At 46.1% G+C, this 15407-nt stretch overlaps 1 pseudogene; it reads right to left on the bottom strand.

Annotated features, from left to right (window-relative positions):
- Window positions 1-14067, bottom strand: part of LOC114910975 (rho GTPase-activating protein 21-like) — a 50853-nt pseudogene extending 36786 nt beyond the window's left edge.
- Between the last annotated feature and the right edge of the window lie 1340 nt (window positions 14068-15407).

Raw genomic sequence — 15407 nt, 5'->3', positions numbered from 1 at the left:
TGATTCTGTAAAATTACCCTGCTATATAAATGGGTAAATCAACATAAGTAGCCAGTGTGCAAAACTTACATATATACCTTAAGCCACTTTGGGGGGGGGTGGGGGAGGTGTCCAATAAATAATGGTTTATAGCGATAAAATTAACCCTTTACATTTAATTCATTTAGCTAAAGCTTTTTTTCAAAACAATTTACATTGTTAAGTTACTTATCCATGCATAGCACTGGGCAATTTTACTGGAGCGATTTAGGATAAGTACCTTGCTCAAGGGTTCCACACCTGGAAGTGGTATTCAAACTTGCAACCTTTGGGTCCAAAGGCAGCAGCTGTAACCACTACACAACCTGCTTTTTTCCCCCCATTTGCAGCAGGTGCACCGAAGGTGGAACCACGGGGGGGGGGGGTGTAATAGGAAAGACATGCAGAAAATACAAAGAAAACGCTAATTTAAAAATCTGACCAAACAATACTGGATTATAGCATCTCAAAATAGGAAAAGTGTTCATTGTTAATCTCATACGGAAAACAAGACTCCCAGCCACAGCAGGCATTGTCGAAATCTCCCAGAATGCCTTGTTTAATGGCACATATTGCACTTCCTCACACATCCTGCCAGAATGATTTCCGAGCTCTGCTATCGACAGGTGGCTCGGTTGACAGAACAAACAGCTTAATTCGGAATTTAAACTTTAGACTCTTTATGGATGCTGATATTAAACCACGCAAGCAGGTTGTGGGTTCATGTTCCAATTGATACCATCATTGCGTATGTAGAAGGAATTCATTTTCAGGATTATTCATCACAGCATTCTTATTCACACAACATTTTGATTGACCTACTGGTTGGTGTCATCTGAGAGCATCATAAAATTAGTGCTATTCATGTTTATTTGAATTAACTTTATAGTATACTTTTCTCCAAGGTGAATTATAATATCAAGACGACAGAGTGGAGCAGCATTATTTATTATTCCTCAACACATTCATACAACGAGGCAATTTTTACTGAATTGATTCAGGGTAAGTACCTTGCTCAAGGATATTACACTAGTAATGAAACAGAACCCGATTCCTTTAGATTACAAGGTTACGCTTTTAACCAATACACCACCTGCTGGCCCGATTTTAATAAAAGTTACTGTCCTATAAAAACTGATTCACTAGTGGTTTATTCTGTACTTGACACAAGCAATTGGAGGGTGCGATGAGTTGCAAGGAAGGGGAGGGGGGAGGTCAACTGAGGCACAAGGCTGAGCTGCTGGACAGAGGATACGAGCGCCTGCCCATAATGGTGGCCTGACGATGAGTTCACACCCTGAGCCAACAGAGCCGGAGGGTGTTTGAAATGATTGATAACCAGAATGCTTATTTCTGAAAGGGCCTGCCTGGAAATGGAACGCCTTTGTTCCGCGTAAACACGGCCAGGGGCTCTCAGAAAAGCACCGGCACCGCCCGGCATGTACTCTGCCAACGGGTGCGGCCACCACCCTCTCGCACAGTGAGCATGCACACACACACCCTCGCAAAATTGCTCGCTTACATTCCCCCCCCCCCCATGGGGCTCATTCAGAAACACACCGGGTGAAGCCAGTCAGACACTCAAACACTCCCCAGCCGGTCCGGACGGGAGGCATCACAGCAGGCGGCACCGAGCTGCAGCTCTTAGCTAGTTTAGCAACTCAACGTGGGGATCTACCACGTGCCAAAGAACACCAGAGTGTTCGAGTGGTACTGCTGCTACACCACTAATTAGGATTCAATCCCACATCACCTGAGATCCTCCTAAGATCTTGCCCCTGCTTGCTCATTGAGAAGTCTTAGAGCACCAGACAGAATAGACCAATACACAGTGTCACTGGTCCCATCAAATCCAGGGGACAATCTCAACACCCTCAGGGGCTCCTTCCATCTGCACTCCAGTGGTCTTGCTTGGTCCATCGTGCGGTCATCAAAGAGCCACCACTTCCTTCATCTACATCCCACTGCCCTTTTTATTCTTCACCTTGGAAGTCGCAGGAGACGCATTTAGAAGTTTTTTTGGTATCTCAGACTCCATAAAAATAAAAGACGCAAACTGAGTTTCAGCACTAAGCAGAAGACTGAAAAACCCCAATCTTCCAAAGTGCGTGAAGTCAATGAGTAACCAGTCCAACTTGCAATGCAGTGCTACATAGTTGGATTTACTAAACCCCTGAGCTTTCAGAAATCTCTTGACACTATATAGAATACAGTGCACGTTCCTCTGGTTTACTCACAGCTGGATGCAGCAGTGGATCATGGGACTTCCCACTCCATGTTAGGCTGCATAGCTTGAACAGATTACTTTCACTGCAAAAGCAGGTGAAGCCACTATGGTACTGTTAGCAACATAATATGACAAAGCTATGGCCTGCTGCTACAACACTGAGGAGGATTAAATCCCAGATTCATCCACACAGTGGAGATATCTCCTCCATCTGCGTGACTGCTTGGACCTAAAGACTGAGGGCAGCTCGAGTTGCATAGTCACAACATACAGCAGTATGAGGTCTTGTGGATCTTCTTGGAATTTTCTGACTCCATCTTTCATATCTTGAGACAATGATGCAGTTGTCTGGACTGGATGCCCTGGCTGAGAAGCTCACGGACTGTGCATTCATCGACAAAGCTGTTTGCCAACTGAGGGCTTTTTCAAGACTTGTATTTTTGAGTGCTTGGAAAGGGGGGGATGAAAGACAGACTTGAAATGACTGTTAGATACAACACGTCCAGACATCCTCCCAGCAGGGAGCAGCACCTGGGTCAACGTAGGTGCTACTGAGGCCTCCTAGACAACAATCAACGTGGTATCATTGAATTGGCTTATTATGACACAAAACAGAAAAGATGAGCCAGGAAAGCATGAACAACAGAGAATTACAGGTGTCCACAAATGGTCAAAAATGGTAATTAAATGTGCAAAACGGCTGACTAAGCAATAGAAGCCCTCAGTTCAAAAACTCCTTAATACTTCCTGACCACATTCTATGACAGGGATGGATTTACACTAATACAAGACAGCTTTCAGGTGCAGTGCAAGTGAAGTTCAGCTTCTAAAGGATCACACAGCTTTGGAACACAGCTGAGAGATGTAAAGAAGGTAAAACACTGAGAAAACTACACATCTGTAGTGGTCATGCTTAACGGAAGCTACCCCCCACCACGCTCTCAGTCCCGCTGGTCTTGCAGGTCAGAGGGTGTTTACCAAGCAAACTTCTCAGGTCCTTTTCAGTGCTTATTCTAAGCTAAGAGACAGATCATTCTGGGATTGAGACACATGGGATCCATCACCTAAGTAACTCCAAAGCAAAGTTCTCCACCAGTTGGGAAATTCTTCATCACACCGTTAGTGTTGATCAAGTACAAACCTGCAGAGAGCACAAGAGGAATTGAAAGAACTTGTTGGAAAGTCAAAGGAGTGAGCATTATCCCCCACTTGGAATGGCATCATACACTCTTACAGAAAACCAAACAAAACCTAGACCACTTTTTGTTCTTTGAAACATTGGTGGTCCACATTCCGGTTTCTACCATTGGAAAAGTCCATCTGTTTCCCCGAGACATCTGAACTGACTCACGAAGGCGGGGGAAGTCATGCAGTGATGGTAGCTGGAAATAAACTCATCGCAGGGACCCGATTCAGGTCCATTCAGAATTTCCGCCCACATCTGGACGCTCCAGCAATCCTGCTTGTGAGAAGCAGTCAGCATTCGCTCAGATATCACACATAGAGCATCGAGACTGGATGGCTTCATCCTCGTCAGCCACGCCCACCAAGGAATATTTACTCCGAGGTACCATGGCATCACCCTGGTTTTCAGTCACGTGATGGCTTTCATAAACCTCGGCTGATGCTGTTGGAGTTCCATCTGAGTATCAACCCAGGTCACTTTGCACTTTGATTTAACTGCTCCCCGTGGTAATGTGGTACAGCTAATTTGCATAGTCAAGCTCTATGGTAAGTGCATGACATGGCTCGATAAGGTTTGAGTGACCTCAGAAAACACACGAGACAACTCCACACAGAGAACAGAGGTGTACACGAGTGAAACCGGAAACAGTCTAAGAAAGGCAAAGGGTAACCTTTCCATCATGCATCTCCTCAAAATAACCCAACATCACTCACACCAACCAACGTTTGATGATGGAGCGAAGCGGGTCGATCCAAAGGACAGGATAGGCAGATTTGCATTCCTCTTACAGCAAACCAAAACACCCAAGGAACCAAGTCGTGTTCCCTCTCCCCCAGCTCAGCCGACGTGAGGGCGGGTCGGCATAGAGCTGCTGGAGGACAGGAAATACTACATGGGAGAGGCCTCATGCTTGGCATGCACTGGATCTTTTCAAAAACCCTTCAAACAGCAGCAGATGGACACAATATGCTGTTGCAGAGCTCTTCAAAGTAGCGTACAGTCACACACAGCAATAGGAGCAACTCATTGTGTTTCTTTCTGCCAATCAGATACAGTACATCTCAACTCTGCCCATCTTAAAAGTGCATTTAAGTTACTCTAAGGGAAGGTCTAATGTGGTACAGCAGAGTAACTACTTGCTACAAAAGCTGACCATTTGATAGCAGGCTGCACGAACAAACACTGGCTCATGTATCCAAGAAAGAACTCGCACCTTCTTTACTGGACTGGATCCCAGCCCGCGTGGAAAAAAACAGGAAACTTTTCTCGTTTCCCCAAACACCACCTCTTTGATTCAGCACTGGAAAAATACCGCACTGTGAGCTCATGGCCATGTAAAGCAAGCCAAGGTTTCCTCCTTACAAACCCAGCAAACTCACATGATAAGGAAAGGTTGCCACCATGCTGAACAAGGAAGCGGCAACACATGAACAACGTGCACAGTAATGAAGATGAGGGGAGGGGGAGGCGGCACCACAGAAAGCAAAGCCACTCTCAGTTCAAAAGCATCACAGGCCACAACCGAAAAGGCAGCTGGGGAACGTGGTGGGTGCGATGTGTGCTCCGGCAGTCCCCAACATGACAACACAGTGCTGCAGGACTGCCAGCCTCGGTGCAACAATGGGGGGGGGGGGGGGGGTTAGGGTGACTGTTTACACAGCGGTGGTCACGTGTATAAGGTCGTCATAGCAACGCCACCTCACACAGGGATACCAAGTAGCCCCGCCCGAGCACTCTCAATAGCAGTCCACTCTCAATAGCGGTTCATCCCTTTTTGTCCCCCTCATACAAGGCCTACTGGACACAGCGAGGGTATCGACTGCTCCCTCAATGCAAACCGTCGCGCCGCCGACTATTCAGGGTTCTGCAGCCGAGCTCTTGCGAGGCACAGCCGCTAATCCCTGGCAACGATTTGAAAGCGCATAGTCAACATGGCACAGAGAAGCAGATGAATATGCTTAAGAAAATAAAAGGTCGTAGAAAAGATCATCGAAAATGAGAGGACATTTACAAATCAGAGATTAATGCAGGACACTAAAATACACAGAAGATGTGAACAATGTTCTCCAGAAAGTCCAGTGGAAGGTTTTCTTAACCGGCTTTTCTTTTTGCTGTGAGCTTTACTAACATCTCAAAAGAATCCCAGCCTTTGAGCTAATGTATGACGCCGCACTAAATTGGAGTCTGGCGAACAGGTTTCCAACTTTCTGATGAAAACAGTCGGAGCACAGGAAACCAGGAAGTAAACAGGCCGTTTGTGTCCCGTGTTTGTCGGGGCCTGGTCTATTATGCCGGACAAATACAAGGAGCGCCGAGCACCCGCCAGCTTCCCTCCTCCAGTTGGATAAAACGTAAACTCTACATGTATCAAAGGGATACTTTCTACGGATTCTTATTTAAAGAACATGGGCACAAAGGAGTATTAGGATTCCCACTTGATGCCCGAAAGACGTGTTGGCAAAATATAATGGAAACAAGGAAGGAACCTCAGCTATACCTAGGTGTGCTCATGAGAATCCAAACAGCACGTCACCGAATTGAAACGACGCATCTGGTCGGTTTGGCTGCCCTACCCAGGAGCCCGAACTCCCCAGGCAGAGAGCAAACACCAAGCCCCCAAAGGAGAGCAGGTGGTCCAATTAGCACAACTGGGCTCACGAAGGCAGTCACAAAACCGAATAATAGAGCAGGATTCTCACTGCAGGGCTTGGTATGAATTATGGATGCAATCCTTTGGGCTTGTAATGCTGTACAGCCTTGATAGTGGCCTTTGTTGACAGCCATTTCCAAATAATCAATTCAATTAAATTCTGAAGGTGTTTTATCACAGACAGCGTTTTTTCCAATGTATATAAATAATAAAGTACTAATGATCCAAAGGCAGACGCAGGACAGCATGCAGCATACGTGGTACTCGAGGTGTGAGACAAGGACGTCCAGATTGAGGCACGGCCTCTCCTTTCTCCAGGTGATGAGGGTGGGAACACTTCACGGCTGGGGGGTGTTAGGGGTAGCATAGAGGGCAGCACAAAGGTTGGTTTCAGATCTGCTGTGCAGCAGACGATTGAAACAGAAGGCCATCAGTTCAGCGTAGGCCGCAAACAGTTTCGCCGCTGCTAAAATTAAAACGGCGGGAGGCCACAGTGGCGAGGGTCAAATCAAAGCTGACACTGCATAACTCCTTCGTCAGATCATGCCCTCAGAGGGGGGGGGTGAAAAACGGAACACTCACTACATTGTTGAGACATCTCACTAGAAAAAGCAGCAGCAGTGGCCTGGCTGAGAGGGAGGCCTGCCAAGTGTGTAAGCGTTTTTAAGGGCATCTTTTCAGGATTAGATTTCACAGTTAGTGCATCTTGTAGGCTCACCATCATACAGGAATTACAAATGTATTTGCAAATTAAGTGTCACAGAGAGCTAGGTTGACAACTCAAAACAAGATTAACAGTGATGGAATCTGAATTGAATTTCTTGGAGGTAGTGCGGATGAAAGGCTACACGTCCTAACTCACTCAACGCACTCAACTTCTGAGTCATCAAGAGTTCCCCTGCTATGGAGAGCAGCTAGGTGGTAGATGGTGTCAAGGCAAAAGGAACACAAGAGGGAAGAACTGATAAGACAGGTGGCACCAGGCTTACAACAAGCAGCAGATCTGACTGCAGTTCTCCTGGATCTGTCGTCTTCTTCTCATAGAAAGGCAAAGTTCCCCTGTTGGACATGGTAGAAACAGGCACTCCCAGCACTTTCAATTTCACCCCCCCATCCCACCCATCCAGCAGAGCTTATCTAGCCAAATCAGAAATACACCAATCACAGAAACAGAAAAAAAACCAGGCGTCTGGTTTCAACACATATTTCTTACATATGGTTCCATCACATCCATTGCCCCGTGGCTTAGAAAATCAAGTCAAACCTCATTAGAGTATGGGTGTGGCCCCAGCATTGTAATCCCTCCACCCTCACCATAAATTAAATCATTAATCCTCCTCATCAAGTGCAGCACAGGCATTTCTCATAAATAAGAGGTCTGAGTCCACCCACTGTGGACAAAGCACACAATCCCACATCTCGTCATGTCATGTCCTACAACCTCATTTTCCGTGCGGACAGAAGGCCGCTTGCTCGCTATGACCGCTTGCAGCTGACACAAGAAGAACACTGCAGAACAGATTCAATCATATTTTTGCTTATTTTATCAACAACTTATGATGAAGAGCAGCGTTACAGCTCAGAGATGGAGTAAATCCAGCCATCCTAGAGGTGCAAATGTGGACAACATGGGACCAGCAAGTGGTGTAACGCTTACATATATTGCCTTGAATTCAAAGTTCTAATCACTGCTCTTGTTTTAATAACACTTCATCACAGTACTTACCCTGAACTGATATAGTAAAAATCATCCAGCTATATTTACCTTAAGCAAGGTTGGTGGTAAATTGAGATTATCCATGTGACAGGACATAGAAAGTACATACACTGTTTCTTTATAGAACTCTAAAGAACCATCCATGAGCTTTGCAGAGTGAAAGACATTGTAAACCTGCAATTAACCTTAAACCTCAAATCAGTAAACATGTTAATAATGGTATAGGAGAAGATTCCCACCAGTCTGCCAAGTGTCCATGACATCTTATAACACAAATCCTTTTGAGCCAAGCAAGCGATGAGAAAACCCAAAGGCAACCACACATTAACCACACTGACATTAACCAAACAAACCATGTCATTGAAAGTCACCACAGCATTTTAAGGTGCTTGCGTCCCAACCATTATAAAATAGTCTGACTAGAAGAACTGTACACCTATAGTTCAGCACCCTGAGAGAAAACAGAGCCTGCAGAACACAGTTATGAGGACTCTGGTTATGGTTTGAGGTGTACGGTGGAGTGGCAAGTCTGGGGTTCCACCCCTCCTTGCAGTGGACTGGCATCCCATCCTGGATGTGTCCCCTCCCCCCCTTCGGCCTTGCACCGTGTTGCCTGGTCAGGCTGACCCTGCTCGGAACAAGGGGTTGTAGACACTGGTTGGTTGGTTGGTTATGGTTTCTAAGAGCAGCAGTGCAACATGGGGAAAACTCCTCTTAAAACCATGTGTTTCTTTTAAATGCTCAAATGCTTGACTGCCTCTCAAAGAAGGACTGATACATGAGAAGCAATGTTAGCGAGTACTGCCATCGTTTACCACCCATCAAAAGGGAGGCAAAGACCCCAAAATGGATATACAACATCCAGAAGATGACACTTTGGGGATTTCCAGCTGAAACCCAGGTCCCAATTTAAGATGGACAGTGAGGAATTTGATTTTCAAGCCAATAAATATTGGAGTAAATTTCCAGGGTGCGCAAACACACACATACCTTCTCACTTGGTATACAGCAGCACTCCTACGGTAAGGATGCAAGCTTGGGGGCCTTATGTGTGTTACTCATAGGTGCGATTAAACCACCCTGCCACCGCCCACCCCTTTCTTTCAACGTGAACGCACAGGAACAACCTTGGTCACACCCCCCCATGTAGATATTATCCCACAGTAAGGCGAACGGAAAGCCGCCACGCCTAAAAATAGGCGCCTTCCCTACGACACAACAGCCAAGGAACAGAAATTGTAAAAAGAGCTCCATTCAGATAAGAGGGCCTGAAGTAGATTCCATCCAGAGCCAGTAGTGCACAAGGTCATGGTGGAAGGGGAGTTGGGGGGGGGTGATCGTGAACAACAGGACCCACTGGCACACTTTGTGGTGACCGTCTGGCCAGAGAAAGACACCTTCTCCAAATCAGGCTTAAGAACCTTTTAGCTGGAACGAGGCCAACTGGAGCCGACATCACTCATTCCAAATATTTGCACTTACAATCACGTTTACACACTACGAAACAAGGTGTTGCCGAGTTCACATCAAGTTCATTTTTTTCCTTAAAGATCACAATTGCCCCCATGGGAAGAAAAAAAAAAAAAAAAAAAAAAAAAAAGATGCTAAGAAATCGAAGCTGTTCAGTAAAGTATCTGGTGATGACATGGGAAGCAGGCCGGCAGGAACTTCTCAGACAGATTCTTATTATTATACTTTCATTTTTTGTTCTCCTTTCTGCCTGGGCCCAGAGACACCACTTGGCAAGGAATAGTGGTAGTTTCCCAAGGAGGAGCTCAACATGACTTCTGCGGTGAGTAAGCCATCACCGGTCCTAAGGCCACAGAGACTAAACATGGGGGTCCATCTAGACATCAAGTACCAAACCAACGCAAGACCCTGTAGGTTAAAAGCATAAAAGGCCTGCAGGTGTCAAATTCCAAAAATGACCCTGTAATGCTGCTGAGAAAAGCACATGATCCACATTCCTTCAGCAAACATCCACACGCAAGCCATAGGCAGCACAGCCAAACGGGAAGCCAAACAAAGCACTTGGAAGAAGGAGTCCGCGAAAGAGATTATATCATCATCCAAGAGCGCGAACCATTAAATAAAGGTAGGTGATAGCTCCTGACAGTTACTCCCACCTGACAAAGTCCGGCAGTCTAAGAGCTTTGTTAAAGTTTCAGTCCTCCCAATAGCTGCAACGCTGGTTACACTTAAAAGACAGTAAGACTTAAGACAGGTAGCCACCTTTCAAACAAGTAAAGCGGATGGCAAAAACACAATCAGCAACTCAATATTACTAAAGTCATACCTTAGACACATTGAGAAGACTGGACTCTCCAGAAACAACTGTGGTGATTGGAAGAGTATGGATGAGTGACCCATTGTAAGTAGTGTATCTAGCAGTGTAAATCACCTTGTTGAATAAGGAGTGGGCTGGTAACACTATACAGAGTTCATTAGAAGTTGCTTTGGAGTAAAGCGTCTGCTAAGTAAATAAATGTAAATGTAAAGAGTCAAAGGGGAAAGAAGAGGACACGCAGCAACGTGATGGATGGACTCGGTAACAACGGACACAGCCATTTCAACACTAAGGACACATGGAGAGGACAGAACTTTCTGGAGGGACTTAATATGTGGTCAACAACAGTGGGCATCAACTTAACGTCCAACTGAGTCAATTGCACTACTGAACAGGAAGTCTTTCTCTCTTAAGTAGAACAGAAACTGAAATAAGACATGATGTGTAGCTTAAAGAACTTTCAAATTTGGCATTTTAAATGACAGTATTGATAAAAAAATGTTCCAAAATTTAACAACGCTGAACCGCCACATCTAGAGCGTTTTTGTGGAAATCGCATGTTTCAGATGTTTGTTTATCACTTTCCCGTGCAAATTTCAGAGAGCGCAGGTTCTCGTCAGGATCGGAGGCAGTAAGCGAATACGGGTGTTATGCAAAGTGGCTGGGGTGAAAAAGGAAGGCAACAGCAGAGGACCAGCAGCGCACACGGATGTGACCTTAGAAGCACGAACATCAACATGGGCACGATTTCTCACACACGTTCAAACGTAAACGCACGGAGGCAAGGTGGAACCGCAGCTGTCAGACCCACCCAGCTCCAGCTCCAGGGGCAGCGCTAATGACCAGCAGCAGCTGGGCCCTAATTACCCCCCATGGGTGGGAGAGATGGGAGTCCAGCAGCTCCTGAAATCACCATGACATTTGGATGTGGGGGAGGGGAGGAGCTTCCACAGGGGATCACAGTGACACTGCTGAGATGGACCCCTTGCAGCCTGAAGATCAACTGAGTCCTGAAGTAACTGCTGTAGTACAGGAGGGTGGACAGGGCTGATATGAGGACCATGGCGACACACACACACACACACACACACACACACACACACACACACACACACACAGAGAGCCCGATTTCTTCTTTGCCGTTTTAATCCGCAGGAGCAGAAGGGAAGAAAACAAATTCAGTTCCTTATATGGTGAGAAATAGCACTTTGTCCCGGGTTTGGGATTTCCCCACAGACACATAATCCCCAAAGTCCAAGAGCACAGACAGCAAACAGAGAACAATCTCCCATCCCCTGAGACCGCAGCCCACAGCACAATGCCGGGGGACACGGGGGCCCGCCGCTAGCCTCTGGGCACCGCTGTCTGAAACACGCACTCTGCCCAAGGACACCCGGGTGGGGGGGCTTCCATCACAGGGCCACCGCGATGCTTCAAAGCTCAACACTGCACCAATTAGGAGGATAATCCAAGCCAGGGGCCCCGTGGCATACTGGGAGGGACCCGACTCCGCCGGAACGCCCAGGAAACGCAGCTGACGTCCTCGTCACCCTTCCCCATCTTCCGAACCAACAGACTGGAACGAATTCACACACCCGAGGGCTGCTCTTAAGAGCAAAAAAATTAAACCTTAATGCAGACACAGACAGACACGCCCGGGTTTAAATTAACATCTGTCCTTTTCGCCTTTTTCCCCTCTTAAGCTGGCGAATAATGCCTGTGGTCGGATTTGAAAAGATGATGCAATGCAGGGCAGAGAACGTAGCATCGTCGGGTGAAATATTCGAGAAAGAGATGGCGACAAAGGCCTAGAACAAACAAGGAAGCAAGGAGATGACCTCTTTCAAAGTGTCCTCATGCATACGGTGTCTTTACACTGACGCTTCAGGAGCTTTTCCAAACCGCAAGAAAGGAAACTATTTCTTTACTCCACAAGCACGGCCCGAGACATCAGAGGCACCTGCCGCTGGTCATCGTTCGACCCTGCAAAAGAAGGCTAGTGGGAGGGGGGTCAACAGTTGGGGGCTGCGCTACAGACACAATCAATAACAAAGTGACATCTTCACCACAACAGCAGTCTAGTCTGCTCAGTGTGGTAAAGATGCCAAGGCCATCGCTTTAAAGTAAAAAGTTTGTCCCCAGCGTTCATTTCCTGCTACTCCAGAAAAATTTACATTTATTCATTAACCAGACAGTTTTGTCCAAAACGACACACAGCTCAAAGCAAACAGAAGTGCATCAACAGACGAAGAGCTTCAGACACAGACACGGGATTATCAACACGCATTTTGTCTGTCTGATACAGGGACAGCATAATGGATACAACTGCTGCCTTTGGACCCAATGGTTGCAAGGTCAAAACCCACCTCTAGCTGTAGTACCCTTGAACAAGGTACTTACCATAAATTGCTCCATGTAAAATTACTCAACTGTATATGTAAATGAAAAGTATAAATGGGCAAGTAACTGTATGTAGCTTCACATTGTAAGTCACGGAGAAAAGCGTTAGCAAAATGAATAAATGTAACGATAGCATGTTGCTGCTTCACATCCCTCAAGTACCTGCCATAGAAGTGAAATGTAAATAGCAAATACATAGATAATCATAGCAAATAGTGTTGGACTCTTATGTAGCTGTCAGCATATCAGGAGAGAAGTGGCTCTGAAAGGGGATGGGTTTCAGAGCTTGAGTGCTTGAACTCTGGGAGGCATTCAACATCTCTGACACAGAGGGCATTTTATTCCATAAAATCTCAACCAAAACTTGACAGGCTTTCAGTCTGGGGCCCCTTGTGAGTGAGACCACCAAGCAGCCAGAGGTGAAGGAGCAGAGCACTCAAGCTGGGCTGTAGGGAATGACCAAGCCTTGTGGGTATCAGGGTGCAGATGTTTTGAATATCAAATATTACAAATCATTTCAGATCAAGTGATATCAACACACACACACACACACACACACACACACACACACACACAGTCTGAAGTCGCTTGTCCCAACTGGGGTCGCGGCGCACCGGAGCCCAACCTGGCAACACAGTGCGTAAGGCTGGAGGGGGAGGGGACACCCAGGACGGGACGCCAGTCCATCGCAAGGCACCCGAAGCAGGAATCGAACACCAGAATCACCAGAGAGGATCGAGTTCTTCACAAAACTCAGAGTGACCAAACTCTGAGCCATTGAAACGCAACAGAAGTTTATCTGAATAAGTCTTCGGCTTCCACCATTATAACATTCACTTCTGATTCTTCATGGCACTGGAGATAAACCTGATCTTGAATACCCCCATGTTTATCTAGCAAGTAGTAAGACAACCAGTTGGACAACCACCTTCAAGAACTGCGAAAAAGGGCAACAGGTCATATTTCTTTGCGACTGGGTTGTTGGTACTAGCAGTCCTTTTGTATCTTTAACTGCACTATATTTCTAGCTGAACACACAGGGACATCTGGGGGTCTAAACAAGGCAGAGGAATGTGCCAATCCATGGAAACAAGCTTTTATTGGATCTCGTGACAAGTGGAAAAATGTGATCTCCAACGCTGAACTCTGTGAACTCCAAAAATACCATTTCTATTCATTCAGTTGCTCCACAAGACAAACACAACATGTGGGGAGCCGATAAAAGAGGATTGGAAGACAACAGATCACCGACACCAAACGAACGAGGGGCGAGAGATGGAACTGCGGGACCCGAAACCCTACATCCATCAACCCGAGTAAAACAGTATTCCAGTGAATTACACCACGAAAAAAAGAGAATGAGTCCAGCTCAATGAGTGCTGTTACTGTACTTCTGGAAAGGACAGGAATTTGCAGAATCACTGCACATTTCATTCTACATCAAACAAATGACTTCCTCACCTCCCCAACAGATTGTTTTTCATGGTCGTCCTCATCTGGATGACCCGTCCATCGGGTCGCCATGTTTCATCGCAGACTGGCAACCCAGAGACGCTCCAAAGCCCACATTGACTTCACAAGAAATAACACACTTTATAATAATAATAAAAAAAAAAATCCGTGGGACGGAAGCAGCCCAGGCCTCACAGAATTCTGCTCCTAATCCACTCCGATTTCTGGCTTCATTTCATGGTCACTGAAATAAATCTAGAGGAAGAGAGAGAGAGAAAACAGCACAAAGATAAAAAATGTCAGAGTCGAGCCTATTAAAGTTGGCAGGAGCAGAGAGGGGACAAGGCTTCCACCCAAATCATGAAGTGCCTTTAACAGTCACCCATCACAACAGGTCCCACACAGCTTAGTCAGATGAGGAAAAAATGGACACGATTTAAATATTTCATAACATTTATGACATGAATGAAGGCGTCCGCCCATGCAGACAGAGCAAAATGCAGCACCGTTCAGTAAACACATGGCTTAGCAGGAAAAGATGTAGAGATAGGAGGAGTTGTCATCTGAGTGGTACAAACAAAGTGATGTGTGGAGAGGGCATCTGAACACTGGTCATCTTAGTGTCTCAACTGAACTTACAAGTTACAGTAACCAGGAAAGTAAAGCGCTGCACTGAGATCTCCCCAGTACAGTAAAACCTTAACTTTAGCTCACATTACGTTTCTAATAATTTGTCATTATTCCAGACGGCTAAATCACCATCAGCGCCTTCAATAAAAATTGATACATCCTGATGAATGACCTCACCAAAAAACTATTTTATCTGTCAAGTCGGTTTCCTACACTTTTTTTTTTTATACATGATGATCTTATATATTATTCACATTCAATGCGGGTTCACATCCACCGCCCCACACGTGATATTGTTACTTTTCCCGTGTTACTCCAGAAAAATAATAATAATAATTTACAGGGGAATTCAACAATATCAACTGCGGAACACTGTAAACTTAAGTGAAGCCCAATGAAGAAGTTGCTGTGAGAAAACGGCCCGACGCGCCGCTCAGATCGGCGTCGGAGGGCTGCGAACCCGTGCCGTGCCGTGGGGCAAGAAGAGAAGTACAAGTTCGCCAAAGTTTCAAACCACCGCGTAATCGATCGAAGCCACAACGTGTAAGTTAAAAAAAGCCACTAAGTCTGAACTCGAACCCGGAATGCTTCGCTCTCAACTCACAACACAGCTGAAGGATCAAACGAAGCGTATGGGACAAAAACTAAGTTTCCGATCGAAGTTACAATGTATCCGAAATCCTCACGTTTCCGAGCCCACCCCCCCGCTCAAAACGAGCGAAAAAAGAGCGTTAAAACGCAGCAATTGTGCGCTCGCACCACGCACGAGCGTGTTTATCTGCGCTACGACGGCTTTACTAACTAGTAGTTACTACTACTAGTTAGGGAGCTACGCGGTGG

Source organism: Scleropages formosus, chromosome 7 (genome assembly GCF_900964775.1).
Source record: "Scleropages formosus chromosome 7, fSclFor1.1, whole genome shotgun sequence".
Taxonomy (NCBI): domain Eukaryota; kingdom Metazoa; phylum Chordata; class Actinopteri; order Osteoglossiformes; family Osteoglossidae; genus Scleropages; species Scleropages formosus.
This window is presented reverse-complemented; position numbering and strand designations above follow the sequence as displayed.